Genomic DNA, 22,955 nt, shown 5'->3' with positions numbered 1-22,955 from the left:
TTACACATCACAGAGAATAAATCTAATTTACATTTTTTGTTGTTGTTGCTCAAAATATTCAGGCAGGATTGATGGGACTGGGGTGATGCAGGAGGGCAGAGCCATAGCCTGTGATCATTTCATGGGTCTTTCCCTATGAGGCTGGAAGGTAGCTCATCCCCCGCCCTCCAGAGAGAAAGTGCAAGAAAAGTCCTGCAGAGATCAACTCTGTACTGACTTGAGGGGTAGGATTACTTGGCTCCTGGCCCTCCAGGGTGTCACTCTGGTTCAGCAGCATTCACAGTTCCCAGGAAAGCAGTCTGGGAGGGCCCTGAATTTACACACAGACACACAGCTACCGAAGAAGTGGAATTTTTGCCCTCTACCTCATGCGGTCCCAGAAAATCAGGAATTTCTCCAAGACCATTCCATATAAACCTCACATGCAAGAGGTTTGACTCTAGAGACAGTTACCCAGAATAGAAGCAGAGCTCCAAATTGGGCCAGCAAAGAGCATTACCCAGGGAGAGGGCAAAGGAGGTGGGTAAGAGCCGGAACTAAATACATCTTAGCTAGAGGGAAGAGCAGAGGAGATTTTTCTCAAAGCAACAACAAGGAAAAAAAATCTCTTCAGGTTCAAAAGAGGGAGGTGAAGTTTGCCATGCAAGAGGGCTTTCTAATAGACAGTTTTTATCTTGACAGTGGTGTCCTCTTAACATATATTTACTTTCCAATCACCCAGAACTGTGTAATTAACCTGTCACTAGACAGCGCTTGCCACAATAATGAATGGATAAGGATCTGAGTCCTAATAATCAGCCCAGTAGAGGGAGGGGGGTCCTGGTTCTTATGACTCAGTTGACGTGTTTCTCTAGCACAACTTTATCTTCCTCACACTTTTATTTCCTCTATATTGGGGTGTCACCTCAAAGGAAACTTCTTTTTAATACGAGGATGTCCTAGGACCCCAGCTCATACAGAAGAGAGTTAGATGCTTTGAGCGTGGCAAGCCTCAAGATGAGGGGGTGATGGCATCATAGTTTTAGATGAGCAGAGTTCTCACCCCAGGACTTTGGCCTATGGTAGAATAACAGAGGAAAGGATGGATTTACCAGAAGAGGGCCTGCTGGGAGCTAGAATTGGGGTGTGATTCTCTTAGGGGTGCAGGAGTGCTGAGTAAAGAAAACAGCCCTGTCACAGAGCATGGTCATGGAGCAGGTAAATATTAACCATGTCTTTGATTTTCTGTATCCTGATGCTTTGACATCTGGGACCTTGCTGACCCTTCAGGGGCAGCCTCTCCCAGGCTTAGCTAATTCCTAGAGATAGTAAATAACTAGCCAGGGTGCATACCTTTCAAATGCACACCAACTGATCCAGTCCCATCCTCTCAACCACTCAGTACTGCATCCACTTATCCCGATAACGTGAGACAAGGCACCAGACAGGAAGGGACAGCCTCTGTACCCCAGAGCCTGCTGAACTGACTCCAACTAGCCAATCTTAAAGTTGCTTATGCTGCCTGACCCAAATCTTCTTGCAGAAATTGCAATAAAGGCTCTTGCCCACAATTTCCCCCTTGCTCCCTCTGCCTCCTGACCAACCCTCTTTCTCCTCCCTCCACCCTTAGCTGACGGTGACATGGTGTGGCCCTTTCTCTTGGGACCTGTGAGCATGACAAACTATCTTTTTAGTGGTAGATGCCTATTGATCCGTTGGCCTCACCATACCTGAATAATAAAACCTCTGTTTTAAAACAAGGCTTCAGGGGAAGCTGTGACATGGTGGGCATGAAGGCGTTCTGGGCACTCATCAGTCAGTGCTGATGCCAGGAAACCCATTCCCTATAGACTGATGGGTTGAGGCCGTGGACATACTTCCTTTCTGGTCCAGATTGGCTCAGAGACCAAGTGGGACTGAGCCTAGAAACAGGGAGCACTAGAGACCACCACTGGTGACAGCAGGTCGGGGAGGGACTGCGGACAAGCCTGACATGGTCAGCGTGAATCAAACACTTTGAAGGCCACTGTCCTGGGTTAAGAGACAGAAGCCCTTGGTTCCAGTTCTGATCCTGCCACTAACTGCTCATTCTGATTTGGGGAGAGGATTTAACTCCTCTGAACATCAGTTTCTTCATCTGTCAAGTGGGGATATTTGTGCTGATAGGTGTGCTCTGCTCACTGGAAGGGTGAAGTTAGACAAAGGAAAGCATTGTATAAAGAAAGCCACCATCATCCTCAACATGTCATAACTGTAGTTTTGATATTATTATTCCTCCTTGTTTTTATTTTCTCAGTATATCCACCAGGGGAGGAACTACACGCTGTATTTATCTGCCTGTTACTCAGAGCTTCACATGGCGTAGATGCTGGAGAAGGTCAACTGATTCAACAAATAATTACTAAATTTGCCCCAGCAAATTGCCTTTTTAAATTTTTTTGACATTTCAGAAATAAGAAGGGAAAAGAGAGGGGTGTGTGTGGAGGACTGTGGAGGTAATGACACCTGGGGACACCACGATAAGTTTCTGCTTCCAGGCACCAGTATGTCCACACTGTAGGGCTTGATGGCCAGGGCTCCTTGACCCAGACAGAGAGGAAGATCTCTCCAAGCAGACATCCTGACAGGCCTTCATCTTGCCTTTCAGGAAGAAATTTGATTAAAGCATGGGTCAGAGCTGGGAGGGGTCCAAGGATGAAGCCGGTGCCGTGGTCATCCAAGCAGCAAATCCAGACCCCTCTCTGAACCTCTCTGAGGGACCTGGGCCCCATTATCTCCCGCCGCCCCTCTCCACACTGGAGGTAGAGTTCGAGGCTTCCTACGTGAAGACGCGGTCCAGGCCACGTGATTTGATTTCTGGTCAATGTCAGTGCAGAGCCACTGAGAGCCCATCGACAGCCCACACCTGGATTCATGATTGCAGGCTGGAGTGGTCCATTCATTCATCTGGAGGTACCCCCGCCGCCAGCCCATCCTGTCTGCACTGTCATGTAAACATGGGCTAGAGTCGTGACAGGGACTGAATTCTGGAAGAGAAAATCTTTCCCTTTCTCTTCTCTTTCCCTTTTGTTCTACCGTTTATTTCCTTCCCTCCGGAGTCAGGCAGACGTGGCTTTGAATCGGGTGCCCGTCATTTCCCAGCTGGACCCATCACATAACCTCTCTGAAGGTCACCTGCATTGGTGGGTTAGTTAGTGATAACACTCATGTTATCTCGTGTATGTGGCAGGAGAGAATGAGATGTGTGTGAAGGGCACAGTTCTTGGCACCTCGTGGATGGTCCATAAACCCACTTTCCTCCTTTCCCTCAGCTTCAGCCTTTGGTCTCCCTCCCTCTCCTACATTTTTTTAAAAACCAGTGCTCTTCTTTGAACAACAGATCTGCCTGTTTCCAGTCTCAGATGCTCTGTGTAGTGCAACAGCGGCCGATGCTGCAGATGCCTTGCTAATGCCCCAAGGAGAGGCCGAGACTAGAGACAGGCTCTAGCCTCTTTGTTTCTGCTTTTGAAAAATTCTTCCCCCTGAGGGTGCAGCCTGAGGGTGCAGCCTGAGGATTGGGAGATGCATTAGGGAGGTGAAAGAGAAGTGATGCCAAGGTTCCTCTAGAGATCAGCCCATAAAAATAATGGTTCATGAAGAAACTTGCTGCCCCTGGGGACTCCCTGCCACTGCCATCAACATCTGCTGGTGCAGTTCCTGAGACTCCCATAGCTGCCCTGGCTCCTGGGTCCTAAGACAACCAGGAAGGAGGTGTCATGGCTACTCTGACTGGTGGGAGGCCTGCCCTCCCCACAGCTGTGTGTCAGCCCAGCCTCTGGGGCCCTACGCCCCTCCCTCCATCTTCTCTCCTGACAGGTGTGCATTTCACTCACCTTCCCTCCTAAGTGGTCAGACCCAAGCCCACGGCCACATCACCACCACCCCGCCAGCTCCCTCCGCAGGCTGGCTTCCCAAGGCAGCCCCACTTTTCCTCTTAGGGCTTTCCTGTCTCTCTTGCCTTCTGTTCCCTGCCATCAAACTCCTTCTCTACTAAATCCAAATCCCTCTCAGCTAGGTGTCACATCTGAAAGAGGCCTGATAAATTAATCCCCACTAAAATGTCCCAGCTAAAACTGACAGCGGTTTAATGTGCTTTTAGCTTAATGCGTTTGAGACCCTCCCCAGGGTGTTAGCCTTTTAGCAGGGGATTCCTTCAGACACAGCGGAACGTTCCTCAAAGATGGAGATGACGCAGCCTTGTGTGCAGTGGGGACAGCAAAGGAAAAGCTTGAGGGAAGGAGGGCTCTTGTGGATCCTACCACCCAGCTGGCTACCTACCCATTTCTGAGCACTCCTCAAACATGTAGTAAGAGATTACTCTCCACTGGGCACTCTGCTAAGCACTGGAAGATTGGGAAGAGGGGGAAAACTGGGAAAGATTAGTATTTTTTAATTTAATATTCAACATTTATTCAGGTTTATGTGGTAGACCAGAGATTGACAGTAGGTAGGCTGTATATGAGAGATGGAAGCAAGCCAAGTTCCATGACCCTCTCGTGATGTATTGCAAAGCCACACCCTAGTGCAGAGAACCACGTGTTCAATACCTCCCCATCACTCCCATGCCCCACACCTTAGCCAGCTGCAATCAGCATGGACTTTGGGAAGCCTGCCCTTGCTAAGTGCCCAGCACTAGTCAGGCACAATCTCATGAGGCACAGTGGGGCGGAAGCAGCCACTGAATTCATCTGCAGGGCATAGAAGGAAGGCAGGGGCAGGGAAGGTAAGCATTCATGCTGCTGCATCACATTTGCAGACTGTTCATAGGGAGGAAAGGAGAAGCTAGTGGGCAGTGAGCAGCTGGCAGGGACGACAATAGGGCATGCATTCTGCATCGTACTCATCACCAAAGAGCTCTCGCAGGGCATTGCCCTTCCGGCTTCTATCATTCCAGCGTTGTCTCCTCTGACTCAGAACGGCAACACTCGATTCTATTGGGCTGGCAAAAAAGTTCGTTCAGGTTTTTCCGTAAACTCGTACGAACTTTTTGGCCAAACCAATATAACCTGCTTACATGGGTTCCAAGCTTCTCCTGTTTTCCAAGGCGTTCTACCAGTAGGAAGTCTATTATCTCTCCATTACATGATAGAGCATCGGCCGGTCAGATTATATGATAATATGTCCTACTTGCTGGTTCAGAAAATATGCTTAATGAACCTCTCTAACCATATGGTGGGTTTGTCCTTTGGGCAGGATACAGGATTACTAAGGAATGACCTAGAGGTATTTCTCCAGGCATTTTCCACTAACTTTTCCTCTCCAACCACGCTTCTCAGAGGACACAAACCCCAGGGCCTGAACATGCGCACACTGGTGGGGATGAAGTCAGCTAGTTCAAGGACCCGTCTCTTTGTGGCACTGAATAGATCCTCCCCTCCTCTACTGGGCATCGCTCACCCCCTGAACTCCTCCAATGACTCCTGCTAAGGAAGTCCTCCACACGTCCTGCCCCTCTGCTTGCAGCCTCCTAGCTTCTTGTCCAAGCTCATTAGATTCAACCCAGGTCCACATTCTCAGCTGCACCCTCCCTCCCTGATTCCCTGGCAGGAGGATTGAGGTGACCTTTAAATGTCACTTATAAATGCCAGCTGGTGCTAACTGGCTCCAAACATCTGCACAGACGTGGTTTTCCCAAAAGCCAGCCGGATGGCAGCGCTCAAGCCCAGGAGAGGGGAAGCTGGCTGCTGGGGACAGGTCTGTGCCTGGAGCAGGCACATGGCCTGCACTCAGCCAGAAACCCCGGGTTCCCCTGGCCAGACCCTCACTGAACCGGGAAGGTGATGTCTGTATTATTAAATGTTAGAGTTGGAAGGGTCCTTAGAAACTGCCACCCTTCACGGTTCCTGGGACAAAACCGAGGTCTCAAGAAAGAGGTCAAATATATGATTTTGCGAGCCTAACATCTGCCAGGAAGTCTGCGAGGCACTCATCTCACCCTATACTTTCTTTTTACTGAATTAATGAATGGATGGGTTGTTTCAGTTAATTCTCACAAGGGCTCTGTAAGACAGGAACCATCCTCACGTTAAGATAAAGAAACACACAATCTGTGAAGTTGAATGAGTCGTCTAAGGTCACGTAGCTAATAAGAAGTGAAGCCAGAATTCAAATCTAGGTTTGCCTGACTCTAGAACAATTTCCAGTGGTCCCCCCTGCTCCCCAGCCCTCACTCCTTCTCTCTTCCATCATCAGGAACGGGTCTGGAGCTTTTGATTGCTCCATGCCCACTGATGATTTTCCTGAGTCACTGGTTTCATTCACAGTTATTTATTTATCAATTAGCATTCTCCTGTTCTACTGCCTGAAGCTTTCATTTCCCATTACCCAGCTTCCATGTGTTTGTCAGAATGAATTGCCTGCAGGAAGAGTGGGAGGGATGAGTGAGGGGGAGACCCTCTCTCAAGAGACATCCCACTACTAGGCTACTATCACTGAACCCTGTGGGGATGGTGCACCTTTCCCCTTGCTCTCTTATAAAGGGGAATCCCAAGACACAGCATGGGGCCCTGAAGAAGGCCCTGCAGGAATCATAAAGGGGAAAATGCTGACGGGTTTGGGGAAGGCACTGGGCCTGAGAAGTGAGACCCTTGGGCCAGATTCTAGTGTGACTCCAGCTAACAACAATTCAGTTTCTTGTTAGCTCAGTGAGTAACACAATGGGCTCCGAAATGTGCCGTCCTGCATATCCTCAGTTTTCCACCAGACATCTCATAAATGCGTATAAGAGAGTTCCTGAAAAGTAGCCCCTGGCTGACAACACAGTCATGGCCACCTTGCCTCTGAATCATGGCCACCTTGCCTCTGAATCATGGCAGAGTCATTATATAAAGAGTCCCAGCACCTAGTCCCACTTTCCTAGCCTCTTGGGAGGCTGGAAGAGTCACATGAAAGGGCCCTTAAGAGAAAGGAATGATTCTTAAGGTACAAAAAATAAATTGGATTGTTTAAGGCATGTCTTACTTCGGCAAAATTTGTCACATTCAACTACTTTTAAGTGTCATGAAGCTATTAAGGTTCATAGTATCCTTAGGTCCCCAACTTACAAGTAATCAATAAAATAAGAGTCAGACTGGACTCAGTGAATTATCACACTGACCAGGTTTTTTTCCAGTGAGTTGTTTACTCATTCACTTATTTTTTTTAATGTATTTATTATTTATTTTTTATATTTATTTTTGTCTGTGTTGGGTCTTTGTTTCTGTGCGAGGGCTTTCTCTAGTTGCGGTAAGCGGGGGCCACTCTTCATCGCGGTGTGCGGGCCTATCACTATCGTGGCCTCTCTTGTTGCGGAGCACAGGCTCCAGACGCGCAGGCTCAATAGTTGTGGCTCACGGGCCTAGTTGATTCGCGGCATGTGGGATCTTCCCAGACCAGGGCTCGAACCCGTGTCCCCTGCATTGGCAGGCAGATTCTCAACTACTGCGCCACCAGGGAAGGCCCCCATTCACTTATTTATTTGTTCTTCCCTGCATTCAGTAAGTCATTCATTCATGAATCAATATCCACTGAGCTCTCAATGTGTATGCGGTCCTTTGGGAGAATAAAAAGATGGAGAAGATGCTGTTGCTGCCATCATGAAATGTACAGTCTATCTGCCAAGGACACTAATGCAAGGGCCAGAGCCCTCCAGTTCCAGCCAACCTGCATTCTGGCCTCAGAGGCACCTATATCAATTGGATATGGGTTCACCACTGTCTTGTCTTCACTCTCAGACTTTGCCCACCAACTTTCAGTTTTCCTTTAGTAATATCAAGATGCTTTATTAAAAATATTCTTCAGGGACTTCCCTGATGGTGCATAGGTTAAGAATCCACTTGCCAATGCAAGGGACACGGGTTCGAGCCCTGGTCTGGGAAGATTCCACATGCTGCAGAGCAACAAAGCCTGTGCGCCACAACTACTGAGCCCGTGCTCTAGAGCTTGTGAATCACAACTACTGAGCCCACGTGCCACAACTACTGAAGCCCACGTGCCTAGAGCCCACGCTCTGCAACAAGAGAAGCCACTGCAATGAGAAGCCCGTGCACTGCAACGAAGAGTAGCCCCCGCTCGCCGCAACTAGAGAAAGCCCGCACGCAGCAACAGACCCAATGCAGCCAAAAATAAATAAATAAATTTATAAAAAAATAAAATAAAATGGTTAATTTAAAAAAATAGTAAAATAAAATTAAATTAAAATATTCTCCAAGCCCATGAATACTTACACCCTCCCTACTATCAGAGGATCTCCTGAATCAGAGAGAAAATAATCAAAATAATGAGAAAGAGCACTTCTGGTGAAAAAATTTTAGACATTTGAATTCAATATTTGAGTAAATAAGTGAGAGGACTTGTCTCCCTACTTAAGAACCTACAGGATGAACTGCAGAAGACTGTCCTCATTAGAGAATGTCTCTTAGGATGCTGGTGCCCCAGTAATGGAGCCACTGGTGAAACAAACAAAATGGATAGGCAAGGAAAGTGACATCATCTCCCAGGAAGTCTTAAACATGCTTATGATTTTCTGATTCCATAAAAAGAGAAGATTGAGACTCATTTATTTTATTTGAAGTAGTTGGCATAGCCCCAATAATAATTGCAGGTACTACTCATATTGGCTGAGTGGGTGACATTCTGTGTTTATTTTCCATTCCAGCAGAGAAAGGCATGTTGAGAAGCTATAAAGGACCTGTTCTAATTGCCCCAGGATGCGTCTCTATTTCCAAGACAGCATGCATGCATGGAGCAATGGAGAAAGAAAGGAAAAATTGACTCTGGAAAAAAAAAAGGCCAAAAGATGTTCAGCTAATGTAATAGTCTTTCCAAGAAAGCAAGAGCAAATTGGGGCGAGTTGGAAGACTCAACGCTGAAGCCCATAATGCTTGAAGTAAGGTAAGTGGTGAGGGACCAAGAGTCTAAATTGTAGGTAAACAAGGTTTTTAGAGGTAGGAGGAATTTTTTTTTTTAACTGACAAATTTAGAAATCTAATCCTAGAGCTGGAGAAAGTGGAAGTTTAGTTTAGGAAAATTCTGTGGCAAGAATCCAAGAAGGACACTAACATTGGAGATCTAAAACCCAGCTGAGGACTGCGGACTCAATTCGCAAAGACTTTTCTCCCTCTCTTATTAAGGGAAATGAGTGTAATCATTCTAGCCACTTTAACTTGAAAGTAAAAATGACAAAATGTACTATTTTGGGGGAGGGGGTCGATTCTGCCCAGCAACGATTCCTCCTCCATTGATCATTTTATTCTGAATTTTTTCTGGGGCATCCCTTTTCCATTCTCATCCATCCCCAGCACCAGATGTGAAGCACACGACCATGGCCTGACCAATCAGCTCATTACAGACTGGTACAGAATGGACACATGACTTCACCAAGCCAATCAGAGGAATTCTCAGGGCTTCCACAGAAGGGTTCCCACAGGAACCACCAGGAGAAGCCTTTCTTCATTCTCAAAAATTTGAAGTTGATGGGAGCCGCTGCAGTCACCTTTCAACCACAGGGGTAGAGCTTGCCTGAGAATGGAGGCAGTGCCAAAGAGAGCCAAGCGATGGAGAGAAATTGAATCATGGTGACATCGATCTCTTGCATCAAGCCATATCTGATGCCAGACTTAGAACTGCGACTTTTTGGTTATGATGAAGCCAGTTTGAGTTGGATTTCCACCACTTTAAACTAAATGAGACCTAGCTCATATGATAATTGAACTACTGCAACAGGTAACTAAAATTGAGACCCTTGCCAAGAATATGGAACTATTTATCTAAGGCTTACCTACTGGTATTTATCACACTCCAAGAATCTCTTATACTTTAATAAAATGTCATGTGCCTTCCTGCTGTGCATGGACTGGAGAGGGCAAGGGAAGGGCATGGAGAATTGTGACACGGGTCTAGCACCTTGTCACTTTGAACCTCACAGGCTCAGCGTGGCATCAGTGAATGTTTCCCAAGTAAAAAAGACCCTTCAGCATAATGGTGACCACAGGCCACCTTTCCAAATGGCCCTGCTGGCAACGGGCAGCATATTATCTCACAGGAGTTCTCACAGAAAGGAAAACGAGTTGTCACGGAGAAACTCCTGATCTACAAGATAGCTTTGGTTTGGATCTCACTCCCCCTAAATGTGTGACCAGACACAAACCAACAAAAACCCCTGTGGGCCTCGGTTCCTCCCTGTCTACATGGGGGATGGCCCTTCCCTCGCTGCCTCAAGACGTTGACTTGTGAGGCCAACGTGAGGGCACCAGGCGAGTCCTAAAGTGCTGCTTAACTAGGTAGCATTATTAGGAAAACTAGAAATCTCTTCCTGAGGACACACATATCAGCATCAGCTTCTCTTTTAGGTAATAAACAAACAAACAAATGAATCTTTGGTATAATCACAACTAAATTAGAAATGTCGGCATTCCCCAGAACAAGCTATCTATCCAGAGAAGCCGAGAGGTCTCAGATGCACAAAATCATATTTCCCCAGGCATAGGATTAATTAAAACTATCAAGTGTTCTCAGCTTTTTGAAATTAACTTTGAAAGTGTTTGGTGCGAAGGGATAAAGAAAGAGTCTAGGCAGTGGGGGAAGCAGCGCAGGGGTGGGGTGCTGGGAGAGAGACACGCCAGGGCTGTGTGTTTACTTTATTCTTCTTAGGAGAAAGGGAGAACAAACGGAGATGTGAAAGTGTCTTTAGGAAGGACAGCAAAGATAGGGACGGCTGTGCATTCACCCCTCCCCTCTGTGCAGACCACCTCTTTCTTCCCTGGTGAACAGGGGCTCACCACTCAGCACACCTGGGGCAAGGCAGGTGGTGTGGACGGAGGGGTGGGGAGGAGAGTCCTCAGAAGACAGATCCGCCACCCTTCTCTCTCTCCCCTTCTGGGCTTCCTTCTCTTTTTCTTCCTTGTGAATAAACTCATTTCCGGCACTTTTCTGAGCTCTTGGACAGATGGTCATGTTATGAGTAGAAGCAGCAGAGAAATGCACCAGGAATCCTGAGTCCAGCTCTTGTTCCCCCACTTATCAGTGGTGTGACCTCAGCTAAGTCACCTACTGCTTCTTAAGACTCAAATTCTCACCTGTAGGAGTGGAAGGAAGGCTGAGGCATTTCTTCCTCAAGAAGCCCAAGCGAGACATTGGAAGTGAGTCACATAACACATAAAGGATTGCCATAGAGTTCCAGAAGCCCTAAAGATACTTCCACATTTCACGTTTACTCAAATCACTTTAGGCTGGTGAAGCCCTGGTGGTGATGGAACCCAAGGACTTGGAAGACTCTGGACTAATAACTAACATCCTTCCTTTTGGGGTTCTGTTTTTAGAATGGTAAGGAAATGCATGTTCCTTGCCTCTTGCTGTCACTGTGATACAAACCCTCAAAGCATACCCAATTTCCTTTTACTCTCACTTTGGCAAACTAGAGCTCTTCTCCTGAGCCCACTCACCAGCTGCTTGTCTCTAAGCTCCCTTAGATCCCAGAAAGAAGTGCTCTGGGTCTGTAGAACTTCACTTCTCACTTCTCCCATCTCTTTCCCCTGAATTTGTACCTCCAAACCTCAAGCATTGTGAGGCTTTGGACTCCACTTTCTGGAACTAAGGGATCTGTTTCTTTATGTACTAAACCCCTACTTACCTTCCCAGCCATATTAGATGTCTACCCAACATTCGATGTCTTTCCCTCTCCTTCTTAACAGAAGTCAGGGTTTGTTCAGCTTTCCTACTCCCCTCCATTCAGCCAGGTGATTCAGAGAACACCCCTGTCACCTTCTCCAGGTACAAAGGATTTGTCTTGATTGGTCTAAGCCAATCATGGTGGTGCTATTCCCCTTTCCAATAGTTGAGCCATGGACATGTCAATTCTGGCCAGCAAGAGATGGAGGGATGTTAGTTGAGGACTTCTGGGAATAGTTTCCTCATTTTGCAAAAAAAAAAAAAAAAAAAGACGTAAGGAAAGAAGCCATTTGCTGCCCTTGGAAGTCTTCAGGTATGAATATAGTGCCCAGCCATGAGGGCAGCTAGACAAGGACAAGCTCTCGTGCTGAGGATGGCAGAGCAGGACAAAGTGTGCAGAGACTTTGACACCACTGAGCTGCAGGATTAGCCAGCCTGTGAGCCACTCTGCCTGAGTGATTACCTGAGATAATCGTATCATTGTTTAAGTCCCTTGGAGTTGGGATATCCTCTTACTTGCAGCCTGAAGTGCTCCACATATGCACCAACTCCCACCATTTTCCCAGGTGGAGTGTCCTCAGCCCCCGGTTGTAGGCTCATCAGTCTGGAAGAGGAGTTTGCTGACACCACATCAGACGGGCTGCCATAGGTGTGCAGATGCTGCTGGGGAGAGGAGGGGACACAGCCTCCCATGGGAGGCCCAACATCCAATGGAGAGCCAAAGCCAACGTAGTCTCTTCAATTGTTTTCAATCTCTTCCCATCCTGGTCAAACTGCTCTTGCTTGGACTAGTTCAACTATGTTTCTAGCTACTTCTCCTCCTATGAGCTTGGCCCAGCTGAGCTCTGTTAATTTAATTGCCATGAGAGAGAACCAAGGTCTATGTGTCACCAAAGCCCATCTGCTGCTTAATAGCTCCCCACTGTATATGGATAAAGTTCAAGCTTCTTTGCAGGCTAAAGAACATCACCAGGTCTAGTTCCAGACCTCATTTCTGGTCTCATCTCCCACGACTGTGCCTTAGCTTACCCTCTATGCTCAACTTGACTGTAGTCCCTACGCTGTCCCAGGCCTCCATACTCTTTCCCACACAACCTCCTGTGCCCAGAATGCTGTTTCTTCCTTCTGCACCTGGCTGATAATACTGATGATTCTTCCAGATTCAGCTCAGGCCTCATTTCCTCCTAGAAGACTTCCCTGAATCTCTAGGATATTCCAAACCCCTTCTGGGCTTCCATCGTACCCTGTGCATATCTACAGCATGGCATTTACCACGTAATATTAAACATTTCTGTTTGAGTCAGTCTCCCCCGTCAGATTTTAAGCTCCTTAAAATAAGACAGGAACTGTTACTTATTCGTTTCTGCACACCTATAACCTGACATAGTACTTGGAACATAGTAGGTCCTCAATAAATAGAGATTGAGCTGAAATTTGAATTTTGCAGTTGTCAAGCACGCACAAATACTTAACATGAGGAAACAAAACAAAACAAAATAAAACAAAACATGCGCCCTGAGGAATGACTAGATAAGAGAACTACATTCTTCACTGCCCCATTTGGGCACACAAAGATTATTGGCAAGAAAGAGAACTGGGCCTAATAATATGACATAGGCCAAGTTAAAGAAAAGGTGTTATCTCAAAGCTTATACTAGTCCTTTGTGATATAGAAATTGGAGGTAGGATAAATCATTCTATGATTTTTTAAAAAATTAATGTCTTTGTTAATCAATGATAAGGACCAGCCCAGACTGGGCAGAAAAATGTTGAAACAAAGATAACTAGTTTGTTCTGGTTAATAAAGTGGGAGGAGTTTGTGTTCGGGGCTGGTAACCCTGTCAGGGATGCACACACCCTGAGAAAGAGTGAGGGTGGTAGTAGGTTATAGAAAAGTGGCAGGAAGAGCCAAAGAACTTTGGGGGGAAAATTATAATATTCAATTTTGGGGTGTTTCCTATGCTGGGCTGGTCTGCAATCAGTCTCTTGGAGTCAACTCCGAGGCTTTAGTAAGAGCTTCACCCACAAGTGTTCATATCAATGCTGCTCTGTGGGGCCATGAAGGAAGGAGGTTGGTACCCCAGCCCCCAACTCACTGGGTGACTTAAAGAGCAGCCACACTGGGTAGGACCCAAGTAGAAACTGAGAACACAGCAGGAGCAGAATTCTGGAGTGAAAGCTGACCAGGGAAACTTAATCTCCTTTCCTTTAACATACACTCACCCCCATGCAAAATACTGGGTTGGGTTTGATGCAAAATATCCAACAGTGCAAGGGATGGAAGTCTCAAATCATTTTATTTACATAACAAAAGAATGGGTGACCCAAGACTAGAGGATTTGGGAATACTTGGCCTGCATATTTAGATACACAAATGATATGTATATAACATATGTATATATGTGTATATATGTATATATATTTGCATAGATTGTACCTTTTATTTTAAAACAAATTAGCAGTTTATTTGTTAACTACCATTTAACTACTATTAAACTTTTTTAAAATAGTTAATATACTTTTTCATCCCTAGCGAAATACTAAATCTCCAGCAAAGAAAAGATAATTCAATAAAAACACAAAGAAAAGCGCTCTTTTCTTTCTTGACCTGTAAGTACTGAACTTAGAGTGTCATTTAGAATTTTTTTTTTTTTTTTACTATCATCAGCTTTTTTAAGCAGTTAAATTCAGAGTGATAATTTCTGCCAGTACCCCCTGCATTTCACTCCTGCAAAGTCACAAGTTTTCACATATACCTTACTTGGCCCATGGAATGAATTATGTGTGTGTGTGTGTGTGTGTGTGTGTGTGTGTTTTCCTTCTGGAAAATCTAAGAAACATGCTCTTCAGCCACCTCTCTTCTTCTTTGCTTTACCTTAGTCCCTCAGGAACAGCTGATGGCTGTCTCTGCCTGCATCTCTTTTTCTGCCCAGTCCTGCCGGGATCAGGAAGCACTTGTAATCCAAGTCAACGGGACCTTACTGAACAGAGGTGAGGTACCCAGTCTTCGGCCCCAGCCTGATGCCCTGAAACCTGTCCTACAGCCATGAGCCCACGTGCCAAGTGCCAGGGGAGAACCCTCTGTTCTTTAAACCCACAGATTCCTCAATGCATATCGTTCCCAACCCTTTCATTGCAAAAGGTTGCATTTCTGCCTCTCTTTCCCCAGTTAGCAATTTTACTTCCCACCACCACCAGTGATGTGCAAGATCCCCAGCTTCTTACTTGGGATCTTGGTGCCCTCGATTCTGGGGAGTACTTGAGTTGTTAGTGGTTGTTGGTGGTTTCCTGTGTTCGCTGCCGATGGCTGGATTTACGCCGTTGCCGGGCATCGCAGACATTAGATAAGCTGGATCCCACCCTGTGTACATCGGATCCCACTGAATGGAGCCAGAACTCAGCATGCTGGTTATGGCAGCCACTGGGCCTCCCCCTGCCCAGCTGCCCTCCATCCAGGGCTCCAGGCTCAGCGGCCAGCCCAGCTCCTCTGCTGCAGCTGACCCTGCGGACCCCACCCAGCATGGATGAGCTCTGCCTGCACTTGCCCTCTGGGGCTCAGGGCTTTCCTCCTCTGCCAACTGCAACAACATCCTCAGACGGATGCTGGGAGACAACCGAGCAAACACAGTTTAGCAACTTAGCATTTTTCCGGCCTGACTTTCTCTCACACCCAGACTGTTATTCAAAAGCAGCGTTTTGCCCGTACTCATGGTCTACCTAGGCATATATGTGTTTAACAGATTTCTTCTCCACTCATCGCTGTGGCTTCATTTATCCAAATATGACCCAGGCCTTAAAACTCACATCATGAGTTGCTTCCCTTCTAAAGACTTTCCTGAAGATTTCAAACTCTTTGACAGTTTTAAACTCTTCATTTCTTGGGGTTACTATTGGTAACACAGTTTAAACCTTAATTTCACCATAAACTTTCCTGCATTTCCTCAGATCTTTTATATAAATACAGTATATGTGTGTGTGTGTGTGTGTGTGTGTATGTGTGTGTGTGTTTCCAACCAAGACTAAAAGCTCTCTGAATGCAGGATTATGCCTTACTTTCTTGTTTCCTCTTCCCAGTGTAATATTCTTTATTGCCAAAGAAGGAAGGGCTTTGACTCAGAAGAATTAAGTGTGAACTTTTTTCACTGGGCATACATCAAAATGTCCAGGTAGATGGGCTATGGGACCAAAAGGGCTGATGAATAGACCTAAGGAAAGCAGAGGAGCATAACAGAAGCTCTAAGAGTATCATCAGAGACTCCAGATTACCTTCTGTTAACCATGGCCCTGAATCTCAGATCATATAATCCAAAGCCCAAGAAGTCTTGCCAGCCCATGATGGCTGCACTCTCCCAGAGATGACTCAATGCCAAAAGCCTATCAATTCCAAGCCCCAGTTCAAGCCCCCAACCCACCATTAAGTTATCTTCACTGCAAATCAGGCAAGGATTGGAGCCAATGTGCCTCTTGTTGGGTAGAAAACAGATGGCTGGACCAGAGAAAGCTGACGGAAGGAATCGCAAAACAAGTATCAATCAACCCAAGCAGCTCGCATTAGCAAACAGGCGCCTCGCAGCTCTGGGGCAGGGCTCTCTGGTGGTGTTTTTAGCGGCTTTCCTAATTAAGGATGAGATGTGGAGCTCATCAGCCACCATAAGTCCCTGTTAGAAGCGGCAGGTGCCTCTGAGAGCCCCCCTTCTACCATGACTTCCCGGTTGTGCTCAAGAGGGGCATACTGTGTCAGCCAAGGAGCTGTGAACAGAAACGGAACAGGGGAGGAATTTAAAGGGACATCAACCCTGGAAACAACACCCTCTTGTCTTTTTGTCTTGTGTCTCCAAGTCCAGCACTTCCATTGGTGAGTGCAACTTGGTGTCCACTGTGTGTTTTGTCGCTCTTCCCAGATGCAAATTCTTTTAGGAAAAAGGCCTCCTTTCACAGTTTTGGTGATTCCCATAGCACTTAGCACAGTGCTAGAAACACTGAAGAATGATTCATTGAAATATGGCCAGCTTGATCCATTGAGTTTTATTTAGATTCCTAAATGTTCCATCTTCTAGAGAATTTTCTATGTCCCACTTATCCGTCCCTTATCCTCTTCTACTTTTAATAATTTATGTGTATTTCTATTGTTTCCCCTACATTTGTAAAGTCCTTCAGGGAGGCTATGAGGACTTCTGCTTTACTCTGGATCCTTCTGTATCTCCCCAGTAGCTGAAACAGGACCAAGCAAATCACAGGTTCTCCACTCATGCTTGTTGATCTGAATCGATGTTTAGGGCTGAATGTAGCCATGGGTTACACTCATGATTCTCCGAGGCCTTGGGTCCTCTCTTACCACTTGTTCTATTTCAGATCTATAGCAGGTAATGTGTAAGGCACGTCAACACCGCGACTGACTCCATCCCCGCTCCCTTCAGTATGAGTCTTTGTGTTCCGCATTTTGTCAGGAGGAGCCAATGGTCCTCAGTCAAACTTGGAATAGTCTTTTAACCCAGAGTACTGACTCCCGACTCTTAAGCTTCTCATTTGTGTCATCCTTATGTGCTGATCAATTTTGTGTTATTAAACTAGATGAAATCTATAACATGTCCAGCATTGTCTGGCACATGGTAGAAACTTAACTTGTAGTCTCTATTTTAAACTACATTTAAATATTTTATTATAAGCATTAAAAGACTTTTTATTTATTTTATTATTATAAGATTTATATTTGCTTGTGGCCTTTAGCATAGGTTTCCAGAGCTGAAAAGGAAAAAGACAGATACTTTTTGTAAAATAGATGAAACACGGCTATGACCTCACAGATTTCCTGCTAAAAGTGTTTGGATTTTAGAGTGCGCAAGTGACAAGAATGAGCACAGATCACAGATAGAGCCAAATATATTGTCTTTAAGGTCATTCTGGCCGATTCACACACTCTGTTGTTGTTATCTCTTGCAAAGCATCATGATACCAACTTTTGGACAGCAAGGAAAACTTGACAAGCAGATATGATAAATCTGAAGAGAGGCAGGTGGGAGCAGGATCCCAGAGCAACAACCTTAAGGTGAAACTTCATGGATGCTCTTGGGAAGTGAACCAGACAAGGGTGTAGAAATCCAAAAGTTAGTGAGAACAGATCAGGGACAAGTCACAGTAACCAGAAAGTCAAGGAAAGCCAAGCTTTAATTCTGCCAACCAGACTTTCTTTCCCCTCAAAAAAAGAGAGATGTGGTTCTAAGATAAGGTTTGTGTATACTGCTGGATATTTCACCTATCATACTGGGAGCAGAATCCAGGATGCACTCAGGAAAATTATGGGACTGTTGAGAAAGTTAGAAGACCAGTTCTATCCCCTGATTCACCTGCTTTGATTCTGAAGTTTCATGTTGGTTGTCCCTTAGAGCCTGTGGGTAGACAGGCTTTGCTGGAAAGGGAGACTGTATAATATATAAATAACACGTCTAAAGTAGATTTGCAAGGGTTTAGAAAAAGCCATGAAAGACAGAGCCATAGAGAGTTCTTAAAGCAAAGATAGGGAAGATCCAGGTTAGGTATTGCCTGGGCTGAATGGCCCAGTGGTCTCAAAGGGTGCTTCCCTTTATGATTCTACAAAGCCACCTCACTGTTTCACTAAGGAAGATATACCCAGTGGAAATTCTCAATAGACCAGGGCTCAGGAATGTAGCGGGGAGAAAATCAAAGCCGTCCAAAGACATTGGGAAAGGCAGGGATATTCTTAAAGTCTGATTGGGCCTGTGTTCTCTGCCTCCACCTGACAGGCTTGACTTCAAATTAATTAAAAAGTCAAATCCAACTGTCATCCCAGTATCTGCTGAAGGAGCAAGCTGTTCAGAAAACACCTTGCGTCTGCATAATAATTTTATGCTTTTCCAAGTGCTTTAGCATCCATTGGCTCATTTGAACTTCATGACAACTCGACAAAATAGGCAGGGCAAGAATTGCTGAGGAGGCCATAAGGGATACTGGAGCCAGACTGCCTGAGTTCAAAGTCCAGTCCTGCCTCTTCCCAGCTGGTGACCTTGGGCAAGGGGTTAACTTCTCTCTGCCTCTACTTCCTCCTTTGTAAAATGGGCACAATATAGTACCCACACTGTTGGTTTATTATTAGGAATAAATGAGTTGACACGTGTGAAATGGTTATAAGCCTGTTTGAGAGTAAGAACTGAAAAACTATTAGCTTTCAGTATGATTGGTCCTACTTTTTAGATATATCCTGGATCTAGCAGGACCCTAGATCTTCCAGCAGACCCAGAGAGACTAATGCATCAGGAAAGGCTTTGCATGCTGCAAAGCACTATGTACTGCAGGGAACAGTATTCCTCCTATGCCCTCCCAGGAGAGATGGATCTGATGTGGTCACCCTGGCCAGATTCTGCTCTCAGAGTTTCTGCAGAGGACAAGCATATATTGGGCCACCTCAGAAAGGAAACTGATAGCCGTGCTTTTCCCAGAGTCCTCTGCAACCTCCAGCTCCTGCTAGGACCAGCCCAGCCTCCAGTAAAGGGCAGTGAAGCAGAGACTCACAGGTAACAACAGCCCAGAGCGGGTGGGGTGTCTCTCCAGCCCCCAGAAAGATGCGCCAGAACCCAGCAAGCATTCTGAGAAGCAGACCCATCAGCCAGGCCTCCCTGACAGTTAAAAAATTTCTCCAGCCTTGGAGCATGTCACAACCTATCAAGGATCAGTCTGATGTTTACAGCCCAGGATGAGGCACAGGGCTGATGTGAAACAAGACAGCCGCAATGATGCCCAAAGCTTCCACAGAGGCACGAGCCGGGGCTATGAGAGAATGAGAGGAGGGAGGACGGGCCCTCCTTGAGTTGTCGTAAATCCCCACCACATTAGTTTTTAGGAAACGACGCTGAAAGGGAAACAGAGCGCAAACTGGTAATGTCAGATTTTAACCAAACCGTCAGGCACACACAGGGGATCTTCCAGGACGGCAACGGACTGAATTCCCAAGTATGACAAGGTGGAGGGGCACAGCCTTCGCAGGAGGTGGCTCTAACTCCCCTCTGCAGGACCCCCTTGGGGTCAGGGAACAAGATAGACAGGCTCTCATCCCTCCTCCATCGTCTCGGGACGAGACGGGAGCAGAGGTTCCTGTGAGTAAAGGGGTGGCGGGAGGACAGGGGAAGCGTCATTTTTAGAGTCAATTCAAAGACTCATGGGGCCAAAGGGAACCTGAAAGCAGGGCAGCTGTGACCTGGATGAATGACCGAGGTCGGATGGTACTGTTCCCAATCTCCTCACCAACGTCAGCCTGGGGTAGAGAGAAGAGAAGGGAGTCGGGGAGACGGAAAAATCAGGACCAGGGAGTGAGGGGTGGCAGCAGGAGGCTCACTGCTATCAGAGTCTGGTCTACTGCTTTCCATCCTGCCGCCCCCAGCCCATAAACACACAGCCTGAGGCAAAGCCAGGAGATGGAACTGAGATCAGGGTAGAAGAGATGGAGCGGGGCTGGGTGATTCACGTGGGGTGGCCTCCGGGGGACTCGGAGGAGGAAGAGGGCCCCCACAGAGGGGGCTTTTCCTGAGTGGGGCGTCTCCTCCCACACACTGCCACGTGCCCTCGGAGGTGGTGGTCCTGACAGCTGGGTGAACTCATGGGGGAAAACAATCCAGTCAAACCTTCAGTAAACTGACAAATCGAGCAGTAAATCTCCTCTGTTCACTTTTGGGGCAACAAGACACACGGTCCCTGGCAGGAGCACAGGAAAAAACCCACAAAGATGGTGCCACGGCCCTTGCCCCACACAACCTACCCAGACGTAGAGCCTTCAGGCCTGAGCAGATGTCCTCATTCCCTCCGCTCACTCCCCACCCTTGTCACACAATCAGACACACGCCAAAACATGCAAAATGTGAGAAGATGCCCCCAGTCCTCACATGCACACGGAGCACGCTCTGATCCTGGGCCCCATATCCCATGAGGTCCCACATGGGCAGTGATGAGGGTAGGGTGGCCAGATAAACACAGGAGGAGGACCAGTTAAAGTAGAATTTCAGATAGATAGCAAAGGAATTTTAGTATAAGTATGCCCTATTGCATGGAATATACTTATACTAAAAAAAGGATTCATTGTTTTTCTGAAATTCCAACTTAACTGGGAATCTTACATTTTGATTTGCTGAATTTGGGAGCCCCTATGAAGATGACAGGTAGACGTAAGGGCCTTGGGGGTGGACAGGGGAGGGGATGGCAGGGAGAAATAGGCCATCCACAGCTCCCTTTGTGAAAAAGAACAAAGAACAACTTAAACACTTTAGTTTGTTGCTAAAATGTAAAGGTGGCCAAGCCAGGTGAAGGTTTGGGGAGGTGGCCTCCATGGAGCACTTCTTCCCATGGTGACTCAGCAGGACACCCTGTGGGGCAGGGACTGCTAAAACAGGATAGCACCAACCTGCCTTTATATATTTGTTTTATTTTAATGCTCAACATATTGATATTCAAATCAGTTAATACTCAAAATACTCTACCAAATGGTATCATAATTTCCATTTTACAGAGGTTCAGAAAAGTTAAGCGGTTTGCCCAAAGTCACATAACTTTAAATGACAGCTCCAGGTTGATAAGCCAGGCCTGACCAGATGCCCAACCTCCCGTCCCTCTACCGCCCCGTGCCCAGGCACCCCATGACCCGCCAGCTTCCTCCCAGGACCATCCTGAGTGCTGTCTAGTAGAACTTTCTGCAATGACAGAAATACTCCATATCAGCACTCTCCCATGCAGGACCCCCGAGCCCCGCACTGCAACTGAGCACTTGTTGTGAAGGTAGCTGGTGAGACTGAAAACCAAGTTCTTCATTCAATTTTCATTTCATTTCTGTCTCTTAGGCTGCCCTCCAGGCCTGGATCTGGAGTTTCTTGGATGTAGCAGTGATTCCCAAAACACAAAATGCTCAGAGTCACAGGGTCCCTTGGAAATCATGCTCATCCATCTCGTTTCCAAGATGGAGAATCTGAGGGCCAGAGAACGCAGGGGAGCCAGAGGCCCTGGTGTTGTTAGTGACAGAGCTAGTACTGGAGAGGAGGGCTGAGGACTGGAAAGGCAAAACTCAGCGGTCCCCAGCACATGCTGGACAGCCCTAGATGTCCCCCACACCTGGCCCCAAACCCCACCTCGGAACTGCCACTGTTGTAAGAAGGGATGTAGAGGAAGCTGCATCCTTGAAGCCGGCAGTAATGAGTCTATCTGATGAATGCAGGGAATTTGAAAGACAAAGGGAAAGCCGGCAACATTAGCACAAAACCTTGCTGAGTGAGCTGCCCCCATTACCTTGGAATTTTAATTACATCGGCCCTTAATATCCACACACCCAAGTAATTATAGCTTCCCACTGCAATCGGATATTAACTTTTTATTGCACCCTCTGAGAGCAGTGTGGAGAGACAACCACAGCATCAGGGAAGTCCAAGGTTGTCCCAAGAAGGTCACAGGGACCTGCCTTCGGGACAACCCAGCCTAATCAACCCGCACCACCTAGGACCGCCACTTACTCTTGTTCCCATTGTGTCCGGCACAAGAGCATCCCACCTAGGGCTGAGGGTGCTGAAATGCAGCCCAGGCTCACTCCTTAAGCACTGCACCACAAGGCAGGTCTGTCTGATCATTCAGAGGCTCCCGGCACCCAGTGCACACATCCCAGAGGTCTGGGTGCAACCAGACCCTCGGGCTCTCAGCCTGATGGAAAATGGACCGTTATCTTGAACGTGACTGTGGTGTAAGGGAAAGACCTGCAGCTAGTCCTGGTTTGGGCACCTGTGCATAGAGTAACCTTGGACCAGTCACTTCCCCCCGCCCCCACCAAAGTTCAGTTTCTTTAGCCATAAAATGACAAAGAATACCTGTTCTGCCATCCTCATAAGGATGCTGCACAAATCAAATGAGGTCAAATCTTTGCAAGTGCTTTCTACTCTCTACATCCCACACGACGGTCAGGCTTTATTAATTACTTGGCTGGTTCTCACCCTTAGGGGACTTTGGGAGGCTGAGGTGCACCTTGCCCGGGTACTCACAGGCTGTCACACACTGGTCCTCAGTACGCTGCAGCTCTCCATATCCGCTGGGTCCTGGGAACTCGCAGGAGCCACTGCTATTGGGGAAAATATACATTCCTATGATAATTCTTTCGACTTTGAAAGCATTTGTGCATACATTGTCTCATTTGAACTTCACAACCATTCAGTGATTTGTAGGGAAGGCACTATCCTCACTTTGCAGAAAAGAAAACAAACTCAGGGCAGTGAAATGACTGCTTGAATTGCATAAACGCGAGTTTGTATGTC

Source organism: Balaenoptera borealis, assembly GCF_965194805.1.
Source record: "Balaenoptera borealis genome assembly, chromosome: 8".
Lineage (NCBI taxonomy): Eukaryota > Metazoa > Chordata > Mammalia > Artiodactyla > Balaenopteridae > Balaenoptera > Balaenoptera borealis.
The sequence above is the reverse complement of the archived record's forward strand: the minus strand, read 5'-3'. Positions refer to the sequence as shown.